Genomic DNA, 22,029 nt, shown 5'->3' with positions numbered 1-22,029 from the left:
GTTTTCTCCTCCCTTTTTTTTTGGTGATATGAATACTTATCATAATATCTACACTCTTAACAAATTTTTATTTCATTAATTACATTTTTTCTCTATTATTTCTTTCCTTCAAGATAATGAAGATATTTTCCTCTAGAGAATTTGTTGTTTTGCCTTCCAAGTTTAGGTTTAAAATCCACCTGGAATTGATTTTTGTGGATAGTATCAAGTTGAGATCCAGTTAATTTTTTTCGTATCGATATTTCATTGTCTTGGCACCATTTATTGGAAAGTCACTTTTCTAATCCTCTGTGGTGCCACTTTTGTCATAACTCAAGAATCTATACATGTATAGGTTTGTTTCTTGGCTCTCTATCATGTATCATTGGTGTATTTGTCTAGATTATTTACCTTAGTTAACTGTACCTCAATTATCAGAGCTTTACAATAATTCTTATCATATGGTAGAGCAAATCATCCTTCTTTATGTTTCTTCCTAAGAGTGTCTTGGTTATCCCTTGCTCTTTTCAGTTCCATAGAAATTCTAGAAAGAACTTACTAATTCTCACAAAAGAAAAACCTATTCATATTTTGTTTGGAATATTAGTTCAACAAGATTGATGGCTTTTATGATACTGAGTCTTCTAATCTATGAACATGGTATGCCTCTCCTATGCATATGTATATATGTAAATATATTCCTCTCAGATACATATATAAATATACCCTATACATTACAGAATGGAAGGAATTGCTGAAGAACCAGGTTTCCAATTTCAAAGAGGACAGAAGCTAGGGCACTCTCGGGATCTGAGGGCAGGAAGTAATGTAGTTTTTACATTACTCTGTTCAGAACTCAAATTCCAAGGAATGAGTATGTTATTTATGTCAAGTGCCTACCTCTTGGCCAGGGACAGGTAGGCCGACTGGCTTTTCAAAAGCAAATTCAGAGGCTTTTATCAGAAGATTTGGGAATGGATCCTGGGCAGACAAAAATAACAGATGTCCAGTACAGATACAGAAAGAGAAATACAGCAGGAGAGACACAGGAGCATGGAAGCAGAAGAGAGAGAAAGAAAGAAAAGAAGAAAGACATGAAGCAAGTGGAGTGGGGTGGTTTGGACCAGTGTGAGCCATCTGAAATGGGAGAACATTCCAACAATCAAGAAAAATAACTGAAAACTCCCCCTCTACCCAGGGATTCAGTATGAATTTTGTGGGTCTTCATGGGCCCCTTCCTCCATTAAAAAATATTAAAAATTATATTTTATGATTGTGCTGGTATAAAGACAAATATAATCCAGGCTGGATTTATTTTTATATATTCATTATTATTATGTCCATTCTTCTGATCTTAAAAGAAATTAAAACATTTTCCTGGGCCCCAGGTGCTATGCCTAACAGATGAGTCAGCCCTGCCTCTGCTCTTCTCTTCTTCCTCACAGCTCTTCCCCAAGGTGCAGCCTGCATCAGCACTTACCATTTTCTTGCAGGTTGGCCCATCTTTCCACAGCTAGCACCCTGGCACTTTGCCTGAGGGCTCTCTCCATCTGCTAAGGCCATCTTTGCCTGCAAGAGGGAAGCTGGAATTTCTGGGGATTTGACATCCTTATCCAGCAGCTCATAATCAATAAGTGATGGGAGATGGTGTGCAAATACCCCAACTCCTCACCCCTTGGGTTGGAAACTCAGAGGCACATGTTCTTCATTGACTCACAGAGGACCCAAGTAGGACTAACCTCCAGTCTCCCAAAGTGGTAATTTGTTTGATGATGGACATTTTATTGGTTGCCTTCTCTTTCCTATTTCAAGTCTCCACTCTGCTACCAGTGTTTTCTGGGATTGTCTCCCAAATGAACCATTCACACTCAAATTCTTGTCTCAGGTGTGCTGCTGGGAGAAACCAAACTGAGGAAATACTCTTTAGATTACCTTGTATTTGGGGACAAAGCTCTCAAACACACCAGCCTTGCAACCGGAGGTGAAGGGATGGTGCCTCCACTCTGCAGAGAGGAGAAGAACAAAGGCCCGCCAATTATTTTCTTACAGACATACTACCTAGTTGGGAGAGGTAGTCTGGCCTTGAATATTTTCTTGGTTGACTGCAGTGAGAATATTATTCGAGAGGTTTTTGTGGTCATCAGACTTTCTTAACCTGGGTATTTTCTCTTGTTTCAATTTCCTATGAAAACTCTAGCATTGGCCAAAGAATGATGGACTATTTAATTAAATCAAAGCCTGGTGAAATCCTTCTTCTTTATGTTTTGGCTGGCTGAATCACTTAGTTTATACAAACCAACAGCAGCGGGGCAAAGCACTTTGATAATATAAAGGGTTATGGAGAGACTAATTCACATTAATCATCTGAGTTATGTTTTCATTTGCTTTAATGTGGTGGATTTGGCCATGGGAGCATTAGGCCTCATGACTGCCCCTCAGAATAAAATTTTAAGGGAATGTGTATTTTTGGAAAATCGCTTTTTTGTAACACACCCAGAGTTCTTTTAAGATGCTTTAGTTTGCAAAACTTCAAGTGAAGAGCCATTATTTACATTATGATCCAAGGCAGAATGCTTGGGAATCTGGCAGAGAAGAATCTAGAGGCATCACACATGTTTTCATGGCATATTTACTGGTGGAAGTTGGGAACAAATGTGCTTTATTCTTTTTTAAAAATAGCTCTTATGGTTTTACCCACATTGAGACATCTGCAATTTTCCTCTCCAGTGTCCCCAAGGGGTCAGATCACACACAGCATAATGATTAACAGCATGAGCTTCAAACTCAGAAGATCTGGGTTTGAATCCTAGGTCCACAACTTTTGTGTGACCTTGGGCTAGTTAATTCACCTATAGACCATGGTTTCTGGATTTTTAGAATGGGGATAATTATACCCACATCATAGACCCATGAGCTTAGTGTTAGGATAAAAAAAAATGCATAAAAGTGCTTAGCATGTACTAAATACATTAGTATAAATATTATTATCCTTTGTTTCTTGTCCTCAGCCAATATTTCCTTAACTGAGTTCCTCTGCCCTTTTGATAACTTTTCTAGATCATTCACAATATCCTCAGCAAGAACCAAGCTGTTCCCACTCAAGGCCAAGGTGTTCCTCTGTGTGGATAATCATCTGGTGTAAGAGCTGAAGATGCCAGATCTTGCCCACACATGCATTTTTCCCAGAAGACTGATTCCGTACTGATCTCCTTGCCCACCATGTTGGATTGTCCATGTCAGACACTCTTTGGGATTGCATGACTAGGGTTGGATTTGGCCAGGTCAGGAGATATGGTCTCTGAAAGGCAACTGAAAGGATGAGAAATTGTCACCTACATGGGATTTGAGGGCTTGTCTCAACCTTCTCACCTTTGTGAAGGCAAGGTAGTTAGGTGAGAGATTGAGCAGAGGCCTGAAGTACTGAGAGGCAGGAAAGGTAAACTTCACTTGGTGACAGGGAGGGTATAACTGACCCTCAAAATACCCAAAGCAATCAGTGTCCATAACATGAAGACAAGGGTAGACTGTGTTCAGGGTTGTTCAAAGTCCAGCAGTAGGATGACCGTTACAGGTGACTGTGAACTTTGGCATCATAAACAGTCAACCCAGATAGCCCAGATGATGAAAGTAATAACCACAGAAATAGTAACACATTCCACTGATCCTTTGGTCCCTTGGTTCACAGTTTGAAAAGCATTTTCATAGCCATTACCTCCATATCTCATACCAAACAAACTGGAGACTGCTCTACACCATTGTCACCAATGTCCATGTCTGTCTCCTGGACAGATGCCAAGACAGAGTGGGCATTTGGAAATGAGAAGACCTGGGAGGGGTCTCCAGCCCTGCTGTCTCATTTATGAGCTGAGTGACAAGGGCAAGCCACACAGCCAACTGAATCTCAATAGATTCTCCAGTAAAGTGAGGGCACAATAATGTCAACCTCAGGACTGTTGGAAGAACCAAATGAGGCAGGTTATGGGAGATGCTTCATAAACTTTACAGAGCTGTGTAAATAATATATTCTTCAGTTTACAGGGCTTAATCCAGGGCCTTTGTAGGGGAGGAAGATATTTCCTCTACCTGCTTTAGGTCCTTCTTGCAGGAGAACAAATTAAATTCACATGATACAGAATAACAGGAGAAAATTAAACAAAGCTTTATAACATGTATACATGGGAGAGGCTCAGGCAACCTGAGCAACTTGCCAAAATGGCTGAAGACACCACCTTAAATATCATCCTCAGCTAAAGACAAAGGAGGATGTTGGGGGTAGGGGGAGTCAGTTACCCAAGGTTACCAAACAAGCACAGTAAACAAGAGTAAGATTATTATGCAGATTTAAGTCCTTGTCTTCCACATTGATCTATCAAGAGTTTCTAGAGATAAGGTCATCCCCCCTTCTTCCTGGTACAGACAGGGGGACATCTTTACAGATGGAGATTTCCTTTACAATGTAAATGTCTCTTAACAAAGGGTAAGTAAATTCTGCTTTTCAGAGTTTCTTTCCTGTCTGCAGTGTTTGAAAGTAACCACTCCAAAATAATCCTCATGCCAAAGAGACATATCTTGGGGTGGCCAATTCCCATCCCCTACCCCTTGTACATTTAACAAGGTGTTAACATTGAAGTTTCCACAGAGACAATGAGACACAATAGTGTGAAATTCCCAAGCCAGATCTCTCATGTAAAAATTACAAACAAAATTGTCAGGAGCTGGTTTCACAGCTCCTGAGTCCTCTCTGACCTGTCAGTCTCCTATATTTTATAAACAAAATACACAAAAATAGTAGAGAGAGGGGAGAGGGAGAGAGAATTTTGAAGGGATGTGTGTGTGTTTATTTATGGAGAACGCTGTTGCTATGCCATGAGATTCTCACTCTCCCCGGGGGAAATGGTAGGAAGGGCTACTTTTGCCTCAGATTTAGCAAGGGAGATTCCATAGGACCACGCAGAAAGCTGTGACATTTATGGCCTCATTTGGAAGTATGAAGGAAAGAGCAGTGTCTAACTGTACAGCTGATGGAGACAAAGTGGTCCCCGACTACAAGACTTAGGGCATGGAGTTGGGTGCAGCTGTGTCCTGCAGAAGCGAGGAACAGAGTGGGGTTTGCTTGTGTTCCTCTCAACAGAGGCCCCAGGAGCTGAGGGAGAATGCTGGATCTCCGGGGGCTGTGGAAAGAGCCTAGAATGACTCCTGGAACAGAGACATCTGTCTGGATGAAGGAAACTCCTAGTGAAGGGCTGGCAAGGAACCTCCAAGGAGCCCACAAGAGCTCCCTGAGAAACCTGGTCAGCTCCAAACATCAGCCAGAGCAAGAGAGGACAGACCCGGATCTGTTCACAATCAAAAAGGATTTTCCCTGCCCCTACTTCTCCTCTATTTCCCCACTGCTGACCACTCTGGGGGTCAGGAACTGTCCACCAGGTTGGCCTCTACACAGTCTGATGGTTCTGTACTGTGAATACACCCTCCCCAGAGACACCATCTAACTGCAGAAATCTGCTATGGAGCCTACAAGTTTCACCAGCGTCTTGGGGTAAAAGGTATCCCGGGGAAATTTCACCTTTTCCTCTGCCTCTTGGCAGGCAACCCTGAACAACTCTTCATAAATGTGGGAGCCCAAATGGGACCCCAAACGGGACCAGTTACATAATTTGTGGGGCCCAGGGCAAGGTGAAAAGACAGACATCCTTGTTTAAAATTATTAATAATTTCAAGATAGCAACAGTAGCGCATTAAACCAAGCATAGGCCCTTCTAAGTGGTGAGCCCTGTGTAACTTCACAGGGCTCACACATGAAGCTGGGCCTGACCCCAAATTATCTCCTCCATCGACAAGCCCTAAAAGGGGATTCTGGAATCTAGTTGCCGTTCAGAGAGCTCTTCCTTAGACTGCACCCCTCAGAATGACTTGAACAAGCATCAGCCCACAGTTCTCCTCCAACTCCTCCAGGTGGGAAACTGAGACTTCAGAGATGACTAGCGCCAGCTGGAGCAGGAGAGCCCATGGACACTGGAAAGTCTCCATCCTACAATGTGGCCTCGGTCTCAGGGCAAAAAGAATTCTTCGGCAGGATGCTGGCCTCTGCTTAAGAGCCCAGGGATGGCTGGAATGTTCACCTTCAATTGTGAGAACTGCAGAGGGACTCAGCTCATAACAGCATGGACTGGTCCCAAGCTGTTTAGGATTTTATGGGCTGGTGGTTAAAATCCAGGCTGGATTCTTCTAGGAGGCAGTCATAGCCCCTGTGGGCAGGAGACCCTCCCGAGAGGCTGAAAAGAACAAGTTTTTAAAAAATGTAAAATAATTAGAAAAAGGAGCACCTGCAAGGGGCCTCCTGCAGGGTTCTCACCCGTTTGATCGTGTCTCTGTTCATGGGTTCACTGATAAGAGTCAGCTCAAGGGAGATGGTGAGACTAACAGTGCCATTTTGGCCCCTAATCCCAACTACATCCCAGCAGCTCCCAAAACAGAAGAAAGGTTCTGATGGCTCTCCTTCTGCCTGGACTCACTCCCACTCCTCCACCATCTTGGAAATATGGCCTTGGAGACAAACAATCCCATTGCAATGAGGAAGACCCACCTGGCCATGATGTTCCCAAATGCATGCATATGCCTGTTTAATATCTGCCTTTCCCCAGGTTAATAAGTTCTCTGGGGCCCGGGCTGAGCCCATCTGGTTTCTCGTGTGCCACAGTGTATGAAACATGCTTCAACGTATTTTTTAACAAATGAATGGATTTAAAAGAGAAAGATGAATGAAAAATTTCACAGACAGCTTGAGTCCAGGCTCCTTATAAGGTCTGGCTGTATCTCCACTAGTCTTAGGTTGCCTGCCCCAGAAGCAGAGCCTGAGAAGGTGATCAAGGGCATGTAGTTCGTTGAAGGAATGCTTTCAGGGAAAGGGGCGAGAGGGAAGCCAGAAGGAGCAGAGGACAGAGCAAGATGGGGTCTCAGATGGAGACTGCTTTGGCCTGATCCTCCTCCTGGGGAGGAGGTCTGGAGAATGAACTGCACCGCAGACTTGTCTCACCCACAGGCAAGGGCCTGGCCTTTTGTGCCTCCAGTCGGTCATGGGCTGACTGCTGCCCTGGTGGGGAGATGTCTAACCTCCGGAGGGCAATTTCTGGAGAAGCAGCTGTGACCCCTTAGCAGCCAACACTCACAGCAGCTGAGCAATGCGCACACCAACCATCTCCATCTGACCACCCGGCTCTCACCCCCTCCCCCAACAGGTACACCTGAGCAGGTGGGTCCCAAGGTTTAAATTCGCCGAATATGAGAAAGCTACTCTTTGGTCCACTAGCAATTCACAGCCTTCGGGGTATCTGGTGCTTTCTCAGTGATCACAAATGGGATGCTTTGTTCTCCGTTTGGCTGCCGGTCTTTTTGAACACCAGAGACTCTCTCTGGGGCCCTGAAGGTGAGATACAGGGAGCTGGAGGATTACCAAAACCTTGCCCTCATTCCCCATAGACAGTGCCTGTGTGGAAAGAGAGAGGTGTGTGATACAGAGAGGAATCCAAGTGACTTAAGGCCTCAGCTGAGAGATGCCAGTAATGGACATCAGCTCCTATAGACCCTGATAAAAACCCTCCCCTGGCTTTGAATGGCGCTTGAATGAAAATCTAAACTCTGCACCCCATCTGGAAACCTCGCCTCATCTGGTCCCTGCCCACCCCTCTTACCTCCTCTCCTCCCATTCGCCCTCTTATCATGCTCCAGCAGCTCAGCATCTCTCTGTTCCACAGACAAGTAAATCTCATTGCTGCCCGGGGTCTTGGTACCGGCTCCTTCCCTGCCTGGAATGCTTTCCTCCTTCATCAGTTCCCTAGAGAAGCCAGTGTTGAGCACTCTGTCCAAGGAGGTCCACACTCCTAACCTATCACCACCCAACCCACCACCCCCTGACATTTCTCTTCTTCATTGATTACGTGTTTATTGTATTCTCCCCCGACCCCCTCTCTAAAATGCAAGCTCCATGGAAACACAGATCTTAACTAATTCACTCATGGCTGTAACTCTAGCGACTACATGTAGGAAAGTCAGGGAAGGGAGCTATTTGAGAGTCAAGGAGAAGGAAGAATCACACATTATATCTGGTAGAAGTCAAGTTTGATGTTCCAGTGAAATATGTAGATGGAAATGCCCAGGAGACAGCTGGAGATGCCTGGTTAGACGGAAGGGTGAGTTTGAGCCTGAGATATATATTTCGGAGTCCCTCCCATAAAGCTAATAGCTCAAGTCCTGGGTGTGGATGAGAAGACAGCTAAGAGCAGAGCCTTAGGCAATACCTACATTCTGGAGGTTTGTTTTATTGCTGCCTAGAATGTTCCTGCACCTCCAGTTAAGCATCCCTCTCTCAAAACTAAAGTTGCAGTTTAAGAATTCCTTCCCTCTTGCCCCACGTTTATAATCCCTGCCCTGTTGCAAATGCAGAACGGCAACCTCAGCCCTTCTGGAAGCAGTGCTCTCTTTCCTGGCAGCTGACAGGAGGCTCTCTGGCCAGGCTGGTGCTCTGCATATGGAAGTTCAATTACCGTCAATGGGAGGCCCATCTGCGGAGCGAGGGCAGAATATACAATGCAGATTGGTACACCAGATAGGAGCCTGGATCAAAGAGGAACCCAGAGTTTGTGAAGTCCTTTCATCCTCCCTGATGAAAGGTGATACATGAAGGCAAAATTATCATGATTATTTCATTGGGTTCCAATTGGAGATGGGCAACAGCTCACCAGTATGGACAATAGCTAGCAGCCTGCCTGGATGGCTCTATAATATACACAGACAGGCTGCACACAGTCTAATACGTGTGTGTGTGTGTGTGTGTGTGTGTGTGTGTTCATCAATAACATCACCAAAGCACTTTTTATTGTCAAAGAAGCCCTAAAGAGAATCACAGACTTGAACTCCTCGAGTCCTATAGACACAGACATACCATGAAATATACATGTTTTGTAAATGTGTATAGAAAAAATCATAAAAGTAGGGGGTAAAGGAAACAGTAAGGACATTTGGATTTGTCAGCGTCTCTCCAGAGAGGGCCCTGAGGATATACCATTCTTAGGATAAAGCTTTCATTTCACAGTGCATCAGTGGGAAAATTAACAAGCTCCCTTCGTCCTGTTCCATAATTCATTCTCTTTGTTTTAGATATTGAGCTAAGCTGGTGACTTAAAACCATGCGAAATAGCTTTTAAATACAGATCTGGGTCTGGCAGTTTTGCCGCGCCAGTGACAGAAGACCGACTTGTCCCATCATTAGGGAGATGGACATCATGTCACTTTGTCATTCAAATTCCTTTTCGATTTGAGTTTGTGTCCTTCACTGGTGCTGGCTGTGGCACTGCAGAGGATGTGGTTTCTGGGCCGAACATTTTCCTGCCATCCCAGGATTACTATTGTGGCTGGATTTAGAGGTCCTTAGCTTGGAGCAAGGATAAGACACAGCGTATGTGGGATGGGGGAGGGGAGAGCTTTCTCAGGCCCTGTGTTTACCTGACCTTGCACACAGCATTTTCTTCCTTAGGGAGGAGTTGGCTGCTGTTTTCAGCAGCTCTGCATGCCTGGGGAAAGTGGAAGGCCACAGGAAGGTGACAGCTGAGGCAGGGCTATAACAGCAGGTCCCCAGGGTGGGTCATTCACTGGGCTGACAATCCAGTTGATGCTTGCTTGGGTTGGCGCCTTACACTAATTTGGGTGCTGACATCCTGGTGACAGCAACAGAGGGAAAGTGAGCTGGGGAGCAAAGATGGGAAACCTTGAAATGACTCTCCTAAATGATGGTTGACTTGTTTTGTGACATCATATCCCTAAGGCACAGGGATGCTGAGGTGTCAAGTGGGTGGGCTGGGTACATTCCTATTTAGGATATGGTGGCAACAGTGTCCTACAGAGTCAGCCTGGTGGCTTCATCATCACAGGGCTTTGCCCAGCTGGCTCTGGAAATCTGTTAGCCTAGATTCCATTTTCCCTGCTGACTTTTTTATTCCAGCAGAAATAGAGGGCTTTCTCCTTGCAGCCGTGCAGCAGAGATACAACTCACACGCGATTCCTCTCAAAGGACATATCAGATTCTTGAAGAGAGTATAACAGGTTTAAGTGGGTCAGATGCCATGGCTCAACAGCATCTCCTTGATCCTTTAATCTCACATCTGAAGCTCAAGACCTAGCCAGGTTACCTGGGGCAGTGCCACCACGGTGCCAGCAGGCCTTCTCTTTCGGAAGGTTGAATAATCCACCTGCTGCACCATTCCACACTCAGTTTGAGTCTCTGAGCATGATTTCGAAGTGTGAGCTATTGTTTTCAGATTAACCAAGGTCATGCCAGGGAAATTCTGTCCTCTGGGAAGAGAGCCACAATGACCAGGCCACTTCAAAACCCCATGAAGGCCAAGAAGAAAGAGTCACCTCTCAGTGAGTTGGAGGGAGCAGAGACAAAAGAACGCTACAGGCCTTGGACTAAAAAGCGTGGGAGTGAGTTTTACCTCCATTTCCAGCAACTGCTACACACACACAGTTCCTTCCAAAAATGCCATGGCCTCAAAGAAGAGACAGCTGCCTCCCCAGTCCCTCTGTCATCACCTGCTTGCTGCCCTACGACTGATAAGACAAATCCAGATCAAATTACCTGGCAGCTGGGAGAGCTGTGAGATAAGGAAAGGCAAACTCAGTAGTTCAGAAGAGGAGCAAAGATCAAATTGTGTATTAAATTTTCCAGGAACTAAAACCTTGCTCTCTCTGCAAACCTGGGGGAGGCACCTCAAATCACTCAGCACCAAATAGGCTTCCTGGAGAAAAACGACATCTTCAGCTTCTAGTAGAGGGATTAAGAAAATAGAGCACTGGCGAGATCAGTCCATTCTCACTGGCCCAGATGATAGGAAAGTGAAGACAAAGGGCGGAGATGAACACTATAGGGGAGGTGAGTGGCCAGTGGCCAGAGAAGCTTTGAGTAACACAAAGGACCTTGGACTGAGGAAGAGACTTGGGTTCTTATTCTAGCTGTCCGTCTACTTTTGAAAATGCACTTGAACCCCTCCAGGACTTCACTTTTTGTAAAATGATGAGGCGGGGATCTCTTCAAGCTGAGATCGTTCTGGCTTGAAGATTTTTAAATTCCTTGTTACTGCAGCAGTCACAAGGCATTCCTTCTGATGGCTTATTCAGTTGACTAGGTCATTTTACTCAGCTAAAGCTCAAGTTTTGACTATAGAATACCTTAGAGGTGATGCTAAAACTTTAAGCTTTTTCATTAAAAATCACCCGTTTTGTTTGGCACCTAGCATGAAGATGTTGAGCTCTTGAAATATCAATGATCTGAGGAAATTTTGGGGGGTGATTGAACTGTTCTGTATCTTATTTGTGGTAGTGATTACACAAGTCTTTGCAAGTGTTAAAAATCATAGAACTGTACACCAGAAAAGGTAGCTTTTACTGTATATAATTTTAAAAATATAAAGGAAAAAATTGTCAGCCATCCTCCGACATTAAATCAATCCAAATTCCTAATGAGATGCGTTCTCCTCCTTTACTCAAGAAGCGAAAAAAGAAGAGTAGAGGCATAGTAGAGTGGTCACACCAGTGGGCCCAGTTCCTCACCCCTTCTTATGGTCCTGCACTTAGCCATGGCCTCTAATGACCTCCCACTCTCTCTGCATCCAGCCCGGTGCCTTCCTTTATCCAATGAGATGTTAGTAGATGTGACACAAGCAGATGCTTGGAAGAGCTCTTACATGTTCCTATTTGCATTTCTGCTCTTGCCTTCTGTCACCACTATTACAACATGCCCAGTCTAGCCTGCTGGAGGATGGGACACAAACATGGGAGCAGAGCTGAGTCATCCCTGTTAAGATGGGCCAACAGTCAGGCAATTACTAGAAAAGTGAGTGAGTTCTGAGCCCAGAACTGCTCAGCCGATTCAGCCTAAATTGCCAGCACAAAGACCCATGAATTAAAGAGATGCTTATAATTCCAGATTTTGAAGTTGTATGTTATACTGCATTATTGTGACCACAGATAACTGATACAAAAGTAAGGAATTATGAACTATAAGAAAAAGGTAGGTGGACCAAGCAAAGAGTTAATTTTGGGGAGATGGAAAACTATGGGATTTGGTCATGCTTTCCTGAAGTAACATTATCTTTTTTTTTTTTAAAAGGAAAGCCAGGGGCTGGCCTGGTGGTGTAGTGGTTAAGTTCATGTGCTTCACTTTGGCAACCTGGGGTTTGCCGGTGCGGATTCCAGGCACAGACCTACACACCACTCATCAAGCCAAACTGATGTCAGCCCACATGCAAAATAGAGGAAGATTAATATGGATCTTAGCTCAGGGCCAATCTTCCTCATAAAAAAAAAAAAAGGAAAGCCACCTGAATAATGCTGTGCAAGAAGATGAAAACAAGATTGGAGTGGAGGCAATCAGGGACATATTACCTTGTGATCCGTTTATGACTCTACCCAATAATGAGGGTCTCTACACATCTTTGAGAATCCATGAATTCAAACATACATGGCCTCAGGTGAATCTAATAAAATAATTGTAATAAAAACAGAGCAGTGCCCTTGTAGTCTTTTATGAATACATGTGAATAAATGTACATACACACACATATATGCACACAAGTCAGCCTGTATAGGTATTTGTTCCTAGGTATACACATTGTATAATGCTCCCATTGTTTTAACTGGGATGGGTGTGGCAAGGTGGCGGGCCAGGATATCACCACATAGGAGGAACTTTGGTCTGGCCAAGACGAGGCCAGGAAATACATTCAGACGATGACCTCCCTATGCTTAGCTCAGTCTGCCACCCAGGACAGAAGAAGGCAGCAAGACAAAGACTTAGCAGCTTGGTTTCATTTTGGATTAGTGGTGTCCTGGGGAACAGGAAGGGAGGGTCTAATCTAGGCCACAAGACAGAGCAAGAGTTCTCAGGGAAGGAGCTTAGAAACAAGAGGCCAACAACACATGGAACCAAGGGGAATCCATATTGGAGCAGGCCCAGTCAATGGCTAAGAGTATACTGTCCCAACAAAACAGAGCTTCTGGAAAAGTTGGGCAGCATGTCAGTGCCATGCAGGATTGAGGGGTACAGGCTAGTGAGGAGCAGACCAGCCAGTTAGGCCTATACGTGTTGGAGTAGGCAGGGGACGCATCTTATCCACAGTGTAGGGCTGTAAGGATGAATAGCAAGAGCCACATTCTGATCACCCTGGAGCAGGTGTCAGGGTAAAGCTTGACATATGGAAGATCCAGACACACAATGGGAACCAAAGGATTAAAGAAAAAAAAGAGAGCCTTCGAGGCTTCAGTAAGGCTGAGAATTAGGAACCACAGGCGAGCACAAGTGGAAAGTGGTCTGGGGTAATTTAGGAGCAATGCCTGTGTCAGCTTCTATGGGCTCCTGGAGGAGGCTGTAGAAGTGATTAAAGTTCAGATAAAGACCCTGGAGTCCTGGAGTCATATCCAGCCCATTACCAAGTCAACTTCACTTCTAAAATGTCTCTGAGATCCAGGCCTCTCAGCATCCTGCCCACCATCCTCTCTTGTCTTGATTTACATAAGGGTCTTTACTTGTCTTCCTGCACATCTGCCAGAGTGAGCTTTTTAAGATGTAGCTTGGATTGCATCATTCTCCCTGTTTAAAACCTTCCAAGTCCTTCTGCATTCTTTACCGATGGTTCCAAACTCTTTATCATGACCTACTTTGCCCCTTTCATGCTGTTCTCTCCCTCTCTCGCTGCCCCTGCCATGGCGACCTTGCTTTGGCTCTGTGATGCCCACAGCTCTTTCCTGACTCAAGGCCTTCATGTAGGCTCTTCCCCTCTGCCTGCATGCTTTCTCTCCCCCTCCTCATGAGGCTGGCTCCTGCTCTTCATTCAGGGCTCAGCTTATTTGCCGCTTCTCTAGGGAGGCCTTCCTAGATTGCCTAATCTAAGGAGGTATCCCCACTTTTTCTTTCTCATAGCATCCCATTCTTTGTCTTCAAAACCATAATCATAATTGGTAATAACCTGTAATTAATTTTGTGTATTTGCCTCCTTACTGTCTGAAATCCCCACCAGACTGTAATGTCTATGAGGATAGGGACCAATTCTATCTTGATTACCACTGTATACCCTATGCCTAGCATAGCACAAGGCATAGGAAAATGGTTCAGTAACTATTTATTGAATAAATGAATGTGGTTTGGAACAAAGCAGAGGATAAACAAGAACACCCTGGTTAGGGGAATAGCCCTCTAGTCCCCCGGTGGGCACCCCAGATGCAGGATGTGTGCCAATGGGTGAATTCCTGTCAAAACTACAGCTATGGTCTTTATCTGGCTTGAGGATGGATCTGGGCCAAGCAGCCATGGTTGGGCTGCAGAAGACAGGGGCCCACACTCCTATAAAGCCACAAAGGGCTAACAGTGTTAGCCTTTGAATGTTAATTCATTAATAAAGCATTACCTGAAACCCTCCTCTGTGCATAGCTCTATCTAAGACTATGGTTGTTTTCTGCCTTCCTCTAACCCACTGTGTGTCCCAGCATCATACCATCTACACTCTAGGCAGCTGACTGCTGATAAAGGGAAGCTTCCAGCAACCACCTGGAATGTCCATCTCCAGGATCCTTCTTGCCTTGTTTCTACTCCGGCTTCCAGGCTTCTAGCCCTTGTCTCTGCCTGCCATTTTGGCCTCAGCTCCTGCCCCTGGGACTTGTGTCCACACTGAAAAGCTTCATCTTGAAATTGGTCACTCCTCGAGGTCATCTTTAGTCTCAGAGGTGAGATTGGTTGAGCTGCTAATGTGGCGCACAGGGCTCCGGAGGCTTGTGTTGCGCTCTGGCCAGTGCAGACAACATCCAGTTCTGCTGCTGCCAGACCATTAGTACTGACAATTCTGGCCTAAACTGGCACCACTCTCCCTTTTGTCCCTTTCCTCTGGTGCATGGTGTAGCTTTCCCTTCCCTACCCTTCCTTCATTGAAAAAGATAAAAGTGAAAATCAATGGAAAACCTTAAGCTTTCCAGCATAGGGTTTTTTGTTTTATTCTCTTTTACACATTTATCGAGAAGTAGGAAAGGCTTAGAAGCCTGCATCTTCCTCCCTGTGTTGATTACAAGCCCTGGGTCTCAAATACTCTTCAGGTGAGGTTTGAGAGAACTGGGAGACAAGAAGACAATCTGTGTGACCTAGACGTAATGAGACTGAAATAACTAAACATCAAGTATTGGCAAAGCCACATTTTGTGGTGAGAGAAATATTGTTAGAGCCAGAGGGCACTGGATATCGGGAGACCTAAAGTGACCCCAGGGGAGGACCTTGAGTAATTAGAAGTTTTTTGGCAACCAGCAGCCAGGATGATGTCCCTTGTCCTGCCCATCATCAAAAAGGTCTCACCCTCTCACCCTGCCCCACCTCTGCAGAGATGAACACAGGGACTTTGCAGGAGGCCTTCAAAGACATTTTTCCAAGAAGCAATATCATAGAGCCCTTATATTTCAGGAGAAAGGAGCTCTTCCTGAATTTCCAACATTTCACAGATCTATGCAATCACACTTAGGTACCAAAATAACAGAGCAGCAGAAATAGAACTGCTGAATTGTATCCAAGACAGAAAGTCTCCATACTTTAAATACTGGACGTTGAACAACTTCTGCATTTAGCACCTCAGCTTAGACACTAGAAAACGGTCAATCCAATGGGAGTTTGTTTAGACCAGTGGGGAAGGAGGCTCTTCATAGACTATTGAAGGAAGTGAGATGAACGTGGAACCAGGACAATATGAGTAAAGGAGGTCCCAGAGCAGACACTTGTCTTTAGTCTCCTCTTTCAACAAGATGCAGCCATTCGTTAGGAAGGGAGGATGGGGAGAGGCCAGTAGACCTCCAGGAGAGTTAAGCCTGTGTATATTTTGTAATTTGCCTACATGTATTTATGTATTTTAATTAGAGTATAATTGTGAATTTAACACGTGCATTTTAAATAGAACTTTCTGGAGACGATGATTTAGTGGTTCCCAATTAGTGGAAGTTCAAGCACAGTGGATGGGCAGTCCAGGGAGGTACTTTGGAAGTGGACAGTATCTTATGCTGTTCTTGACACCATCTCAAGGAAGCAGCCTTCTAGACTGCTCCTGGGTAGGGCCAACACTGCTCAAAATGCTGAATATCACAAATGGGATTAGTTGGATGAAAATGCTAACCCCATGTTCCAGAGAATTTGACTTTCAGTCACAAAGGGTGCTAAGATCAAGGCCTCGTACCAGGATGAGAATGGCCTGAGTGCCAGGCATTTGCCTGAAGGGCAAGGTCTCTGGAGGCCACTGTACGTTCCATGGGGCAGGGTCAGGGCCCTTGTTTGGGGTCTCTTGAGCCGTGGCCTTGGCTGGGACTTGGGTGCCCCCCCCAATTCAGCTTGTGCCTTCCCTCCCCCATCTCTTAGTCACTAGGCATCTAGAAAAGATTTCTCCTTGTTTTATCTGGCAGAACCTTGGGACAATAACTGGACTGAGTTCAACTGGCCAGGAAACCAAAGCCCACAGAAAAATGCCTCATGACTCCTGCCAACCCCCTGCTCCCTGCCAGTCCCAGTGCTGGACAAACAGCTCTGCCAGCATTTGGATTTGCGAGGGGAAGTACATTCCGTATGTGGAAGCCACATAATGGAAGTTATGTACTTTTCGGGGACTGCATCAGCCAGCGCAACTGCTGCTCCCATTATGTGGCTCATGAAAGGGTTTTCACCTCCTGGGCTGGAAGGGAGTTGGTCTGTCTGCAACAAAGGCGTTTGCCTCTGTGGCTTTCTGAAAAAGAATGTGTGTGCTTGTCAAAACAGAACTTTCCTGCGTACTTGGAAGAGGAGGCCTTTCTGCCTGCCAGAAAGGAGCAAGGCTCAGTCTGGTTAAAAAGGGGAAAAAATTCCACTGAGCGGGCCCGTTAGCCACTGCCCAGGCCAGCCTTTCTCTCTCACAAAGACACTTGTTCACTGTCGCACGACTGGCTTCAGAGCCATTTCCCACCAAGGCAGTTTGATTCAATCTGAAAGGTGGGGAGCTGGCAAGCCATTAGGGGTGAATGTTTTCTGATCACGGAAAGGTAAATAAAACTTTTCTCTGTGGTGGACCGGAGCCCTAAGGTTCAGGGAATTGTGAGTAACGTGTTGGTAAATACTCTGGCTTTGCTTATCCAATCTTTTTTTTTCCTCCAGAGTAGGCTGCTGTTATCTCTGTGATAGTGGAACAACTGAGACACAAAGATAACTTTCCGCAGGACCTGGAGAAGGGCCCTGAAACCCTGCCGGGTGATTTAGCAGCTGACTGTGACAATGCGGCCCTCCTCCAGAAGTTTCTTCTGGATTCAGCCTCCCAAGGCAGCCACAGGAACATGCTCCACCAAAGCAAAGGCCAGGGGCCAAGTCTGGTGCGACTCTAGGAGCGCAGTGAACTGCACCAATTTCTCCTGCAAGGAGGATCTAACCCAGCTGCGATCAACAAATATCCCTTTCCAGTGCCTGATAGCCCCATTCCTTGGTGGCTCCAGATTCCCGAGGGAATCTTCATAAAACTCAAAATGCATCTGGAAGAGGGATCACACCTTCTCTGTGAATGGATCATGTTTCTGTAAGACAGGTCTGCACAATAGACTATTTGAGGCTACCTGCAGATTTTAAGCCCTCGATGGTGAGAATTGCATCCATTTAATTTGAGTGGTTGGTTTAATTTCCCTAACAAGTGAAAATTACCTTCCTGATTCTTGGGTAAGATGAAAGAAGACAAGCAGAACCCAGGCTAAGCTCACAAATGCCTTGTTCTCGCAGTTGCAGAAGCATTATGCTTGGAGATACCACAGCCCTCAGGTATCTGCCCGAATTTCTGGAGTCTCCAGCAAAAGTCTTGGCGGGATGAAAGACATTTTTGGATCTAGTTCCCAAAACTATAGTTGTGTGTTTCAGGACAGTAATTAAGTATTATTGTGGTTAGGAATTGTTGTTAACCAATTTATGCGAACTTGTTTAGAGGTAGCTGGAAATTTTTAAGTAACGCATGCAAACTTACAAATTGTTTGTCACTATCAATAACTGACATCTGTGAATGTGGTTGCTTTGTTAAGAACATGCTTGGCTCTCTGGAGCTCTGAGGATGAGTGTGTAACACAAGCATCTGGTTCAATGCTATGGACTGTTTCATTCCAAGCGGAACTTCGTGTTTGCTTGAGAGGTCAAAAATCAACAACATGGTATAATTATAAACGTGGACAATAATTGAACTTCAGGAATAGTCTCCTATGTTATAGCTGCTGATCTCAAGAAGGTTCAGCTGCTGGGAGTAGCCAGTGGTCCCTAATGGTTCTGGACTAAAATCTAAAGTCAACAGTAAGAACATACAAGTGGGGCCAGATTGTGATTCAAGAAAAGTACGTTAGGTTTAAGAAAAATAGCAGCAGGCACTGAATAAGGATGTGAGCAAAAGAGTTGCCATGGGCATCATGTGTCTCTTCATACGATGCAATGGAAGTATACAACTACACTCCCCAAGAAGTAATCTTGCCAGAAAGAATTAAACCTGGATTTAATCAAGCATCTGGATATAACTGCCAGTGAACAGGAAATTCGGGAGATAGAGGAACATGCTAAACAATGTTACCAGGAAGAAAGAAGCCAAATCCAGAAAATGGGAAACTCTATGGGACAAAGGACCTGATCCCTTTGAATATATGTGAATATTTGAGAATGCTAAGAAATATATTTTAAAAACATAATGTATAGACCTAGTTTGGATCCTGATTTTATCAAACTAACTATAAAAATTTTTTTTGAGATAATCTGGGAAATTTGAACAAAGACAAGTTGTTAGATAATCTTGGTGATAATATATATGGATGTGTTAAAAACAAAAGTCCTTTATCTACCTATCTGTATCTATTTGTTTGTCTATCCATCTATAATCTGTCTACATATCTGTCTGAAATGAAGTAGTTGACATTCACTTTTAAATACCTTAGCAAAAAAAGTGGATATAGATGGAAGAAGATTAGTAAATCGTTGATACTTGGGTAATATGTATGTGAACTTTTAGTATACTATTCTCTCTACTTATGTGTACATCGAAAATTTCCAGAATAAGTTTCCAAATAAACAGAAAGAAAGTTCTGAGAGTTGCAGCTTTCCATCAAGGGAATCTTGAGCCTTACTTTGTGGTGGGGTGGGGGAGTGTTCAAAGGAGCAGAGTGAGCACAAAGATTGAGGCAGATGGGGTGCTGGCTTGTGCAACAACTGGGCAAGCCACTCCTGAAGGCTGCCCCAGGCTGATCATTGCTTAAAGACTAGAATCCAAACACTGCTGTCTCCCCCCGCACACCTGTCCCACTTCTCACCTTCTCTTCCATTCACCCTCAAACGCATATTGAACATCCCACACAATGTTTCCTGAGGTGACAGAAGGAATAAGGCATTGCCCTGCTCTGGAGGAGTGGACACACTAACACACAGAGAATGGGAGAGTTAGTTAAACAATACCCACCCCTAAGCATCCTGGACCACTTGATCCCCAGATCTTCCAGGGCAAATCAGTGGTAAATCATCGTGGCCACAGGGAGACCTGAGGATGGAAGGGTCCACAGTCTTCGGAGGGTTTGTGGACTTTATCCACAGACAGATGCTTGGGAATGCTGGTCAGGCTGTCCCTCACAGTGTCCTTTCTAATCCTTCAGCCGGGATCAGAGCAACCAGACCAGAGGCCCTGGTCTATGCTGCCTGCCCTTCCAGCTTAGGTGGTTGACCCAAGCCTGGGTGTGCAGGAGCTGTAATTCCTTGGCCAGAGGCACTTCCTTGCCGGACTTCAATCTCCAGCCCTGGGACAATGTAATCTGGAACAACCTCCAGGAGGCATATGGCACAAGCATGCTGGCAGCTGCCATTCCTGGTGACATTCCTCCACACTCCTAGTTGACTGAGTGCATTTGAAAATGTATTCACATTGGCTCCAGGGAATAACCATTTCCAATCTCTTAACTCCATATCCCCTGTTCCCTTCCTACCTCCTTTCCTGACATGGACACAGACCCAGGTAACCTCTATCTTTCACTGTGCTCCTCTTCCAAGAACTTTCAATCACTTACAGCCCAGCTTCTCTTCTCTCCCACCCCTCCTCTGTACTTGTTTTATTTGAAGAGCTCCAAATGATTGTTTGTGCTAATTGCAAAGGATATTTGAATGAGGACAAGTCTCTAGTGAAAGAAAAGCCATGGTTAGAGAGTGTTTTGTGCAGAAACAATCTTGTTTCTGTAAAGCATGCACAGTACCTCTAACCGCTCATCAAAGAGCTCCGAGTATAGGCCTCACCTGTCAGATTGGTGCTGTTTACACTGGCCTCCCTGGGGTCCCAGGTCACTGCAGGGCTGCTTGAGCAGCCAACACTCGCAGTGGAAGAGGGATGAAATGGTAAGAGGACATCTGAGCTCGCAGGGCCCCACAACCCACCTTCACCTCAAAGAACTCCCCCTTTTCTGCTATGTCTAAGACTTAAAAATGTGTTTTCCCTGTCTAAATAAAGTGAAGTTAGAACCTAGCTGTTTTAATAAGTAAATATTCCAACTCACTGTTGGTTTACATATAGCCTTTGCTAAAGGCTTGAAAAATGCTTCCCTAAGATGTCTGAACACGCCACCCATATTTTTATTTAATCTCTTTGTTTTGTTAGCAAACCTTTTCTTCACAGCTATCATGAGGACAAACCAGCTCGCTCCTGTGTGATTTCACACAAATTTGTAGAACTGGGGATTCAAACGTAATTATATTTCTATAGCCAATCTTTTTCCCAAGTGGAAGTTCCACGGCACCAATCAGCCAACATTCCATTATGGCCTGCCCTTGTGGCCTGCCCAGATCCCCGATGAACATTTAGGAGCCACTTGAACACAGCAGGGGCTGTGGGAGAAATTGTTTCTCATTGATCATCTTCTGCTGGAAAACCAGTTTGATAAATCCAGGTAGGTTTGGACATGCCCCTCCTCACCCCTCCTACTCCAATAATTCCCACAGCAAAAAGCCAAGCAACGTTTGATAGTGACAGGAAAAGTGGCCACACTATCGATCATGAAGGAAATCCCAGGGCAGCAATGAGAGCTAATCACTGCCTTCTTGTCACCATTTCCAATAAGGACGATGGCAAATTTACTGCCTCATAACCACAAAGTACCCTCATGCTTCAGAGCAGATAAACAAATTGTGGATGCCATTATCTCTTCTGTGGCTTCTTCAAGACTTGAGGGGAATGCATTGAATGGAGGAGAGGACACAATTTGCGGGGCAGAGAATCAAATTCTGACAACTGTGGTGTTCCTAGTAAGGAATCAGACAATCTTATTCCCTGACCAATAGTTGGGGACAGGGCATTCTTTTTATGTCAGCAAATATTTATGGAGCACATGCTCCAAGCAAAGTCCTGTCCTCGGAATAAAGGAGCCACAGTGATAATGAATGAAAGTTCCTGTCCTCACGGAGCTTGCAATCTAGTCACAGAGCAAGGTAGTACTCAACCAGCTATAAAATATAAAGCATAATGTGTTAATGCCATGACAGAAAATGACACAGGAACTAGGAAAGAGCAGGGGATGGCACACAACCCAGAGGCCTGGACTAGAGGGTGTGAACCAAACCCTGTACGCCTACATTTGACGTGGGTCCTACTGCTGGGATGTTCCTGTAATACCACAGCCCTTCCCTATGAACAACACTTATGCAGAATGAACGAGATCTCTCTGTGGAGATTGTGGGGACCCATAGAGACTCCCTAGATGCTGGCTTATTGGTTCCAGGAAGTGCAGACAAGATGAATGCCACTTACACAAAGGAAGAAAGAACAGCGGTCCACTTGGCCTGATTTTGAGACTGGAGAAACTCTTTATTCCAAAATCTCTCTCTGATTTGCCTCCTTTGAAATAGAAGATTTGTCCTGTAAAAAATGCTACCTCTGTAAGGGATAGCACATTAGGCTGAAAATGGACCAACGGAACATTAACATGCACAGATGTTCAGAGGTGGCAGATTAGATAGAACATGTC

At 44.9% G+C, this 22,029-nt stretch overlaps 1 long non-coding RNA gene across 1 annotated transcript; it reads left to right on the top strand.

Annotated features, from left to right (window-relative positions):
- The first annotated feature begins 16,644 nt into the window (after positions 1-16,644).
- On the top strand, positions 16,645-19,117 carry LOC139075969 (uncharacterized). The gene is made up of 2 exons (XR_011527063.1): positions 16,645-17,064; positions 17,177-19,117. It is a non-coding gene; the product is annotated as an uncharacterized lncRNA (long non-coding RNA).
- Positions 19,118-22,029: the final 2,912 nt, after the last annotated feature.

This window comes from Equus przewalskii, chromosome 15 (genome assembly GCF_037783145.1).
Source record: "Equus przewalskii isolate Varuska chromosome 15, EquPr2, whole genome shotgun sequence".
In the NCBI taxonomy this organism is placed as follows: domain Eukaryota; kingdom Metazoa; phylum Chordata; class Mammalia; order Perissodactyla; family Equidae; genus Equus; species Equus przewalskii.
Note: the sequence above shows the minus strand (reverse complement) of the source record. Positions and strands in the feature narration are given on the sequence as shown.